Source organism: Chelonia mydas, chromosome 18 (assembly GCF_015237465.2).
Source record: "Chelonia mydas isolate rCheMyd1 chromosome 18, rCheMyd1.pri.v2, whole genome shotgun sequence".
NCBI classification, from domain to species: Eukaryota; Metazoa; Chordata; order Testudines; family Cheloniidae; genus Chelonia; species Chelonia mydas.
This window is the reverse complement of record NC_051258.2, coordinates 23,148,655-23,159,705: the sequence shown is the minus strand read 5'-3', so window position 1 is coordinate 23,159,705 and position 11,051 is coordinate 23,148,655.

Sequence of the window (11,051 nt, the reverse complement as noted above, 5' to 3'; positions counted from 1 at the left end):
ATTTTAAGGCTTCACAGTTAACTTTTGCAATTCTTGATCTAATCTTAAGGTTCCTACAGCAGTGTTTACTCATTCACGTTGCCTACATCTTCTGTTCTTGTTTCATTTCATTGTGTAGCTTTGCCAGCCTATTTTAGGGTGTGTCTCTAATTTATCATGTTGGCCAATAAGATGTGCCATAAATTCATGATACACAGCCTATCAAGATTAGTAAACCTATTATTATTTATTGTTTCCGGTAGCACCCACAACGTGCTACCTGCTGTGCAAACACAAAAGAGGTCAGTAGTGTTCCTGACCTGAAGAGCTCAGAGGCTAAAAAGTCCAAAAGTGGACAGAGGGAAGGTAGGGGGAGGGATGTTTTTTCTAGGTGAAATAAAGTATAACTCTATTCTCAAACTAATTTTTCTGTTCAACAGGAAAGACGCTGGCAGCATTGTTTATATAACACAATACTTACCTAGTGCATGAACCCTGAAAAGATATTAGTACAGAGCACCAATGAATAGACAAGCACGCAGATAAAGTCCCTGACTTAATGATCTTGTAATCTAAGCACGTTAGCTAGTAAGTCCAAATAACCCTGTGAGGTAGGTAAGTGATATTTCAAGATAAGTAGGGCCCATGTTTATAGGGGTTCCATATCCATTGAATTTCCACACCTAGGGCTTTTTATTTTTGCAACAAAAGCTAATTATTTAGCTCTTATGGTTAGAGAGACCTCTAGGCTACACCTGCATGAAGCTCTCTTAAAAATTCCCACCATTGCTGTAGCTCTGGTGGCATGGTGACTTTACCACAATCTCATCTAACCCTGCTCAGAGCTGTTGGTGCCATCATCAGGCCAGTCGCATACGTACTTGCAGGTTCACTGAGTACCAGTGGAGTAAAGGAGAGAGATGTGGGTCGCTGGGCTTGTGCTGTCCCTAGAGCCCTCTGCAGTGAGGGTTGCTGTGGATCCCAGAGGAAAGTTAAGTGGCTTTCAAGTAACCACTTGCCTGTTTTTCCAGTCCTATTGTTGTCTGCTCTGGACCCACCCAGGTGAGCCTGTTCCCCTGCTAGTTTGAGATCTACTGGAATACATCATCTCAGCAGTATTTCTGTGCTTGGGTTTAATACAGTCTATAAGAGCATTGGGGCTTTTTTGAATTCCTCTCAGGCAGGGTATGAATTTAGGAATTGCCGCTACAGCCTGTCATTAAAGTGGAGCTGTATTTAATTACGTGCCTGACCACACCACACGTTCTCAAGTATCTTCCCACAGTAGCTGACAAACCAGCTGCAACACTAAATTGCAGCCTGTTTTCAGTGCTGATTATCAGCCATGCTGTAGCCTAATAGGTGTCGCTTCACTAGAAATGTTTCTCCTTTTGCCTCGCCCCCTTACCCTGTCTGCTCCACCCAAGCTGCATGACTAACCACCCCCTTCATGTCCTCCTCCCACTCTTGTCTCCAGGCCTTGTTCCACGTGGCCCCAGATTCCTGGAAACCCCTCCCTAGCCCAGTCGGTCATGCCTTCACCTTCTCTTTCAAGTCTCTCCTCAAAGCACTCTGCTTCTGAAAGGCTGAGAGCCTTAGTTCTGCCCTCAGCAGAGGTTTCTCAGATGAACAAAATACAAAACCAAGGTTAAACTCAAATTAAGAAGCAGATATCTCTGTTCACTCATAACACTGCTGCAGTTTATGTCATCCCAATCTTTGGCTGTGCTATCTCTTTTGACTTATGAGTTCCTCAGGACAGAGACTTGGTCTTAATACTAACCTAAAGTGTCCAGCTCACTAACAGTGACCTTAACTTACTTTATGAGAGGGGTAGCCCAGGCATCAGTAATTCTATTTTATAGGGGAGCAAGAGATTTTATTTAGATGGAGTAAAGCTGGAGCAGTTGCTGAGCTTTAAGTTGCTAGTAATCATTGTCCACTAATTTTCTTTAGTAAGAGGATGAGCACTGTGAAAGAAAAAGCAGTCCTTTGCAAGTTGTCATTCCTCAAGCTGACCTAACATAGCACTATGGGCTAGCACCTGCAGACCTTCATGCTAAACGCATTAAACTCTGACACTATTAGATTGTTAATAAAATCCAGTCCATGCCCTGGAAAAGTTCTTCTCTGTTTTTCCTTTTTTGCCTCGCTGCGTTCATGAATAATAGTAAATAGTCCAATTCCAGAAATGTTCCATGGCCTCTTCCGGGAAGAATATCTGTATTGCGGGAACTCCCAGTCATATATGCTCAGTACTGATTTATTGCAAAGAACATGAGTGGAGATGGTGAACTGAACACCAGCGTGTTGAAACCTTTTTGCTGCCAATCTGGCTAAAAAAAACCCTGCTCCCTCTTTTATCTCCTCTGTTAAAACTTTGTATTTTACTGGTGTAATCATATCAACCTCTGAGTTTCACATCTCTGGGAAATAACCTTTGCTAAGAAGGATGCTGAATTTTAATCAGGCAATTAAAGTGTGGAGTCAGAGGCTAACATACTGTTACATGGCGTCCTTCATGGTAGTCATATACCTTTTGCTATGGTGGCAGAAATACGTTCATTTTCAGGTGCTTATAACTTTGTTTTTTGGGGGTGGGGAAGGCAGAGAAGTCCTTCATCCTCTGAGCTGACATGTCTCCTGTTCATCTAGCCATGTCAATTTTCCTTCTCAAGCTGGAGGCAGTTTTTGTATATGGGCCTGTTACACTTGCTTAGTAATGAGAAGCTTGGGCAGTTCCTGTGCATCTAAACTCATTAATCTTCCTTTCACATGTCTTTCTCCCCCCCCCCCACCCAAATTTCCAAAGTTTTGCAAGGTTTAGTCACCTAACTCTCAGTTTTAACAGGAATTGCACACTACAAGCCTGTGCGACTCTAAATTTACAATCACTGGTGTCTTTCTATGATGGTGCAAACGCTTTCTCTCCTGAGCTGCTACCATTCTTATTTGTCAACTGAAGCATAGACGTTGGAGCTGAACTGCGTGAGCTAATAGGCCTTTTCCATTTCATCAAGGACAGTACAGGATTGTTCCATACAGCATGCTTTCCAGTGCTCTGACCACTTTCCCTTTAAAAAGCCTTATGGGGGGATGTTTCCCCAGGTACCCTGAACCTATGCCATGGCTTAATGCTTCTCACTGGCAGCAAATTTAGGAGGGCATTGGCCAAGGAAATCTTGTGTACATTCCTCGACTGTGCAGGATTCCTGTATATTTTCAGGGATAAATCCTGCGTGGGGTGCAAGTCATGTTTCCAGCTACCCAGATGAGCAATCAGCCTCTCTGCTACAGGGGCAGCTCTGCAGGTTCCAGCCAGCAGAGGTTCTTCTGCTCATCCACTGGCACATAAGACTTGCACAAGCAAGATGTGATGCCTTGACAAGAGCTTCTGATCACAGGTTTGAATGTGCAGGGGTTGGGCAGCATGTGTTCCACCTAGGCAGAAATTGACAGAGTTCAGTACTGCATGAGAGAAAGGCCCTTGCTAGATGGGAGGTCTGGTCAGGACAAGCAGATTTCAAAGTATGTGACTAGAAATATGGTCCTCTCCTTAACAGCCAAGGAGTAAGCAGAGAGGAATATGAGTATATATCAGTACTAGTGACACCACCTTCCATAGCTCAAGAGTTGGGGTGACCCTATAAAAGGTCTTCTATATGGATAATTTATTTTTTTTTAAGTGCTGTACAACAATCTCCCAGTGGAAGTTGTGGAAGCTGCACTGCTTCAGGGGTTTGAAACCAGAAAAGGGAACTCTACTGCACTAGCCCCTCTCAGATGGATTAGATGTGATTTAACATATTTATAGACTCCATGTCTATAGTTGAGGGATAATAAATGCTTCCACCATTCCTCCAGAATCCCCATCTCATCCATGAGGGAGACTGGGTTGCCTGCTAGGTGACACATTGCTCTCACTTAACTGTGAGCCCTTTCACACCTGTATATTTGTCATAAAGCAAATGATGCTGTGAATTCCTTCCCAGGGTATAGTATACATAGTCATAATGTTAGGTATCTTATACCACTGGTTTTGGAGGTTTTTTTTTAACCTCATGAAACAGAACCAAAGGAGAAAGTAAATCAGATTTTGGGAGGGCTGACCGATCTTGTTCTAAACTTTCTGCAACATTTTAAAAGTTTATGGCACCATTAACAATTGCTGCACCCACTGGTGCCATGGGGCCTCTGTGGGGTGAGGGCTCCCACGCCCCCGGGCTTGTGTATTTTATTTATGGCTGTTGCAAATGTCGTCGCTTGGTTTCATTTTTGTCTCTCCCAGGCCATAGGGAGCCGGGCCGGGCCTAGGAATAAACGTCAGTTAAACTCAGCGTCCTTCAGCCAAAAAAAACCACACAAAAAACCAGCAACACCCTAGTGTTCCTAGGAATTCCTAGGTGGCAACAGACACTGGTCCCATTGAAGTGCAATTAGTGCAGGCCTCCATACCTGCAGTTCACATTTTCTTCTTGTATGAACCTTGGTTTTATTCCTGTGTAAAGATTTTGTGATGCAAATCTAGGTTTGGAATGACAGAGAGAAATGACACCTTACACAAAGATGCCATATCCTAACTGGGGGCAGATTCCTGTGGTATACATATCAAGGCAGCTTTGTCAAGAATTCAGGGTTATGCACAGGCTCAGAGCTTGGTCAGGGTGTTTCTTTCTAGTGGATTAATAATTATTTTTATTACCATAGTGCATGAAAGTCCTGGCCCTAGATCACACACACCCCCATCCCACCTCCTGTCCCATGCTAGCTTATGCACAAACACAGAACAAAAAGACAGTTTATACATTCTGGCGCAGGAACAAAGTGTAAGACAAGCGACAACAGATGGCTATACAAAGACAACTGGGAGTATGAGGATCATGGCCCTTTGGCGCACGCAGCACAACATAAATGCCTGTCTCTCACAAGTAAATTTGAAGAGGAAAAGGCTTACACAGAGGATAGCAAAAGATGTTAGGGTCTTCACTTTTTGTATCAACTGCCAGTCTTCTACAGGCCTGATCCATGTAAAACTGACTCATTTGCTGGAAGCATTGTGTTCATTTCCTGAAAATATTTTCTAAAAGTGGTAGCATTAATAAAACCTAGCAGCTGAATGAGTGTTTTTGGCAGCTGTTTCTCAGCTGTCATTTCCACTGGAAATTTAGTGCATGGTTTTAATTGTATCATATGTACTTAATATTGGTCAAATATAATTGTAAAGAATTCTACCTAGTAACATTGTGATTAGCCTTTGTATAGACTGAAAGAGGTGTTACCCTTCCCCTGCCACACACACACACACACACACACACACACCCATCCGGCATTGTAATTCTGGCCTTGCTTAATCCCTGCCCAAAATGCCTATTTTCATCCACACAAAACTTTTTTTTTTTTGGTGTGAGTCATACATGGAAGCCACACCTGTGGTTGCTCATAAAATGTTGTTGTATTATTTAAACACTGGGATGCGCTAAATCTAGCTGTGGTTAATTTTGCAAAGGTGTCAGCTTCTCCAAATCTCAGATAGCAACACTCATCAAAACTCTGGAAACACTGACACTATTCATTGCTACACAAAATGATTCAGGCAAAGTGAGGAGCTTCTCTGCTTAAAGTCTGCAGCTTCCCTTTGAGCCCAAAACATGTTATTACCACCTACATGTTGTTACCAATCTGAGTTTCATTCTTGGCTCTAACAGTGTCCTCAGTATTACTCTTTTCTGGACCATCTTTCTTTTACTGCACCTTCCTCCACCCATGTCACACACATACAAGTGATAGTATATGCATCTCTCTCCCTCTGTGGTGAGGAGTCCATCCTAACATACAACAGGGGATAGGCTCAGAAAAATTAAAGGTAGCTCCATATTTTCTCCACTTCTTGTCTTTTTTCTCATGAAACCCTGATAGATGGGAATATGTGGCATCCTTGCTGATAGTCCCTGTGCCAGTTCAAGCATTCTTCTTCGCATACTAAGGCATAAAGGAGTGTGAATGACCCCAGCGGTGTTTTACTCATTGCCCTGCAATTTGGGCATGGTAGTTTAGTGGCTGTTGTGACAGTTCAGAAAACGCAAGAGGCTATGAGCATATTAGGTTGCATCTTGTGATTTATCATCCTTTTGCCATCTATCATGTTGACAAGTTAGTCAAGAAGATACTGCCTGTGTCCTGGTCACACATCCAAGCATGTGTTCACCTGGGAGAGATTGACAGAGTTCAGTACTGTGTAAGGAATCCTTACTGCGTAAGAGGTTGCTTCCAAGCTTAAGCAATGTTCTGTTATGATGTAAAATCTGTACAAGTCTTCAGTGCATTGACAGAGGCCTTTCCCCTGCCACAGGCCTATGACTCAGGGCAGAGATGTCACTGGAGGAGCACACCCTGATGGATTCTCTTGTACTTACTCGGGGATTAAACTAGCCCCCACTGCTTTCATTTGCAGAAAACCCCTTTTCTCTTTGGTAAACATTTTGTATAGGATGTTCCAGGCTCTCTGCAAAACCATTTAGAGAGAATGTTCTGCCTTTACAGTTACATGGGGTTGTATTGTTCAGGCCTCCTACTCCAGAAACATTCTGAGCTTGTGTTGCATGCAGGTGCCACAAACATGCTGCCATAAATCCTCAGGAAAAGCCAGGAACTTTTGTCATGACGCTATCAAAGCTGTGCCTGGTGCACCGATCCTGAGTCGTAGGCAGGGTGCACTGTGGATCTTGTGGAGGAGGGGTATAAAACTGACTTTAAATCACCTCTGCATCCCCCCAATCCTTGGGCTGTCTGGCCACTGGGCCATACCCAGCATAAATTAGAGTACCCACAGGGCTGTTCTGTTTTATGCTAGCAGCCAATGGGTCATTTCAGTGATGCCCTGGCCGTGCTAACCTTCCCCAGGGAATGCCCCTGTGCCAATGATTTATCTCCATCCATGAATAAACCCAGTCAGTGTAGGGAATCAAAGAAAAAGCCCAGCAGAGGAAAGATGTGAGGCTGTTGTTTGAGCAGCAGTGGGGCTGAATCTGGGAGATGGTCTGATGCATTTTTCTAGCCCATCTTACTTCCAGTTCCATTTGGAAGCTGAGAGTTCAAACTGTTAGCCACAGGTTAAAACACTTTATTTGATTCTGCTCACTCATGTGGCTTTGTTTTAATCAGGTAATGGAATTATTCACCTTTAAGCACTGAACGTTGTTTTTAAGTTAAACATTAGCCTGCACTGCACAGAGCATTCTAATACTGCAGCATTCAAAACTACTTTGAAATAAATGTGCTATCTAACTATATGTAAGCTGATCCCCAAGTTGCAAGCCCTCCCACCCTTTCAGGGAGATAGGGCAATGACTAAATATTTATTGTACTTATTTTTTAAATACAATACTTTGTTTTACAAAGATCAAAAGTTAACACATACGCCTTCTGCACTAGAAAGTAAAGTATTCCAATTAAGTCCTGCATGGCCAGAGGGTGTACCAGTTATGCTAACATTTCACTGGGGATGCAGCCTGAAGGTCATTTATGCTATTGCAATGTTGCTGTGACTATTACATCCCACAAGGTGGCATGACACTATCACCACCTACTCGTTACCAGTCTTAGTTTCATTCTTGGCTCTAACAGTGTTCTGAGTATTACTTACAAGGCAAACCCAAGAGTTGATGAGGAAAAAGCTTGTTACTAGGGCTGGGGAATAAGATGGGGAATAACATATTTCCAAAGCATAATTTAAACCCTAAGCCTGGAAGAGCCCTAGAAAAAGAGGCCAGACAAGGGGCGTACTGAAGAAAACTTACAAACCATTGAAAACTGGGACAAAAAGAGTTGAGGTTTTACAAAAGTAATTTAGAAATTTTTACTAGGGTAAATGTAGTGCTGGGGAGATGCCACAGGCCCTGTCACTGTCAGTCCCTAAGAGTACTTGACAGGCAGCAGCCTCTAGTGCTGCCCCATGCCTGAACCCTGACCACAGGAGCAGTCAGTCTCTCATCCACTTAATCTGGTCAGCAAGGAGGGACAAGTAGTGCTAGTTGTGGTTTCTGTGAGAATGAACAGGGATGGCCTTAAGGACAATGGCACCCTGGGCGAATGTGTATTTTCGTGCTCCGGCCCTCATGGGCATAGTGCCCACCCCCTCTTGTGCCCCAAGCACTTTACCTAACCCCTGCACTGTGCCCCCTTCACCCACATGGGGAAACTGACATGGATGCAAAATTCTGGTGTTTCTACTACCTTCAAACTGTGAAATGCTCCTGGATATCCACTCAATGTATCTGTAATGAATCTGTGCGGAACAAAAGCTGTTATGAGAGGTGGTTTCATTTAAAAAAAAAAAAATCTCTGTAGCTATTCAAACTGTTCAACTGTAGCCAACACAGTGGGCATTTTAAGCATCCTTGACCCACTCACATTTAGGAATCTAGTGATTGCATACCAGATAGGAAACTGGCCTACATGGACCTCCTGGGCTTGTGTCTGATAGTGGCCAGGTCAGAGGAAGGTGCAAGAAACCTCATCGTGGTCAATTAAGGAATAACCTCTTGATTAGGGTGGGTGGGTTCTAACCCCAGTTAGTGGTTGACTTGTGCCCTGAAGCAGAAGCAGTGGTTCTCAAGCTTTCCAGACTACTGTACCCCTTTCAGGCATCTGATTTGTCTTGCGTACCACACACCTCATTTAAAAACAACTTGCTTACCATATAATTATAAAATAAACCAATTTGAATATAAATATTGTACTTACATTTCAGTGTATAGTATATAGAGCAGTATAAACCAGTGGCTCTCAACTTTTCCAGACTACTGTATGCCTTTCAGGAATCTGATTTGGCTTATGTACCCCCCCCCAAGTTTCACTTTAAAAACTACTTGCTTACAAAAAATCAGACATAAAAATAGGAAATAGTAATAGTGTCCCAGCACACGATCACTGAAAATTTGCTTACTTTCTAATTTTTACCCAGTAGTTATAAAATAAATCAATTGGAATATAAATATTGTATGTACATTTCAATGTATTGTATATAGAGCAGCATAAATAAGTTATTGTCGGTATGAAATTTTAATTAGTACTGACTTTGCTAGTGCTTTTTATGTAACATTGTAAAACTAGGCAAATATCTAGATGCGTTGATGTACCCGTGCAGGGTGCATGTACCCCTGGTTGCGAACCACTGCCCTGAAGCACACATAACATTGAGTCCTATAGTTCATAGGCCTAAGGTATAAATATACTATGCCCTCTAACCATCCTATAGTTCTTCTCTAGTTCCAAAAGCAGCATTTGGAGCTGGGCTCTCAACTAGATGGGTGAAGGGAGGGTCACTGAGGCTCTGTGGTGGTAATACTTTCAGCGCACAAGATTTAATTGCTGGTAAGTGACTATATGGTGCCAAAGAGCCGATGGCTTCAGAGACAATTGCTAAGGAAATGTTCCCTGCCATGGGGGCAGCAGAGAACTAGTCTGGCCTTGCCACTGATGATGATGCTAATATCCCTTTCACCACTGCTTAGCAGTTATTGGCTGCGAGTAGTTTGCTGCCCAGCCTGGATAAGCAATCTGAATGGGTAACACTGGTGGTTCTTACTCACAGCAATCATTGGCTCTTGAATAAGTAAATAGCCTTTATAGACCCACAACTTGTCATCATACATAATGAACAACTCTTCTTTATAAGGCTTTAGGCGGTTTCTAACAAACATCAGTCCCGTTTCTATGCAAGCTGACCCCTGCTTCCATTACCTCATTGCTTGCGCTGCACAATTTTACTTTTTCCTCCTGAAACACATTCTGTTACATGTACTTTGTATTGTCTAGCTTCTTGCAAAGTTGGAAGAGGTGACCTTTTCTCTGGAGCACAACTCACTTTACTTCAATACACAAGAAGAGTGTTCTCTTGGCTATGACAGGGTCACATAGAACTGAAATAATGGTACTGCTGACTTCAAGCTTATTGGCACTTACCACTATAGGAAAACTGAAAGTTGATGATACCCAAATTCAGTGGACAAGACCAGATCACAAGGTAGCACACAATGATGTTTCAGAATGACTGTAACAGATCAAAGTGAATGTATTAACTTCACAGCAAAGTGCCTTCTTTGAATATTAATGCTAGGAATTCAGTGATTGTTTTATTGCCTCACTTGACCAGAGTAATACCATTTTGCAATGTAAGGACAAGTCTGAACTTCACTTTTTAAATTAAATTATATATGTGTCAGTGATTTAGAAATGAATCAGATGTGACCTCATGGTTCATGTGTTGTTTTTAATTTCTACTGTACAATAGTCCAGATCTAAGAGTCTATTCCTGTACTACAGTAATGGAGACAGACACTCCTGCCATGAATTTAACTTTCATTCCCGATCTGTTATTTACTTTTTTAAAGTGCTAGTGATGGTCTGACAACAGATTTCTTAAGGGAAAAACTAACAGCTGAAAAGCCCAAATGCCTTTTATATTTAAAGTATTAGAGGTATAGTGAAAAAATGAAGGATGAACTATTTGTTGTGCTTCCAATTAATCCCACTGTCGATCAGAAATGCTTCTGCCCTTGTGACCATTTTCAATGGAATAGCAAATTGTATCAAGAATATTCAGTGGCATGAAAGGGGTATATTTGTTAAACATGGCTGATACGCTGTGTTCTGCACAGAGACGTCAAGGGTTTCACTACTCAACCATCTGAGCCTCCGTGTGCTATAGATTGGAAATAGTTCCAGAGTTTTAACCAATGTTGGCATTATTGTTTATGCAGGGAAGTAGCATGACACTAATTTAACCATAAATTCCTTTACTAAAGGCTGAATGCTATTTATAAAATTACAAATCAGACCCAATCTGGTAAGATGTAGCCTGACTGTCCGTGCTTATATTGATTTTTGTCTAGACTACTGAATGCCAGCGAGGCTACACGCAGAGCTTGTCAAAGGAAGCACAATATGCTGGACGTGTTTCCCCTCCTTGCACAAAAATCCCATTTTAAATGTCAGTTTGACTTGTCTACTGTCTATACTTAGATTATTATTAATGTTTGGCTCCCACAAAGATATCCCCCCCCCATTTAAAA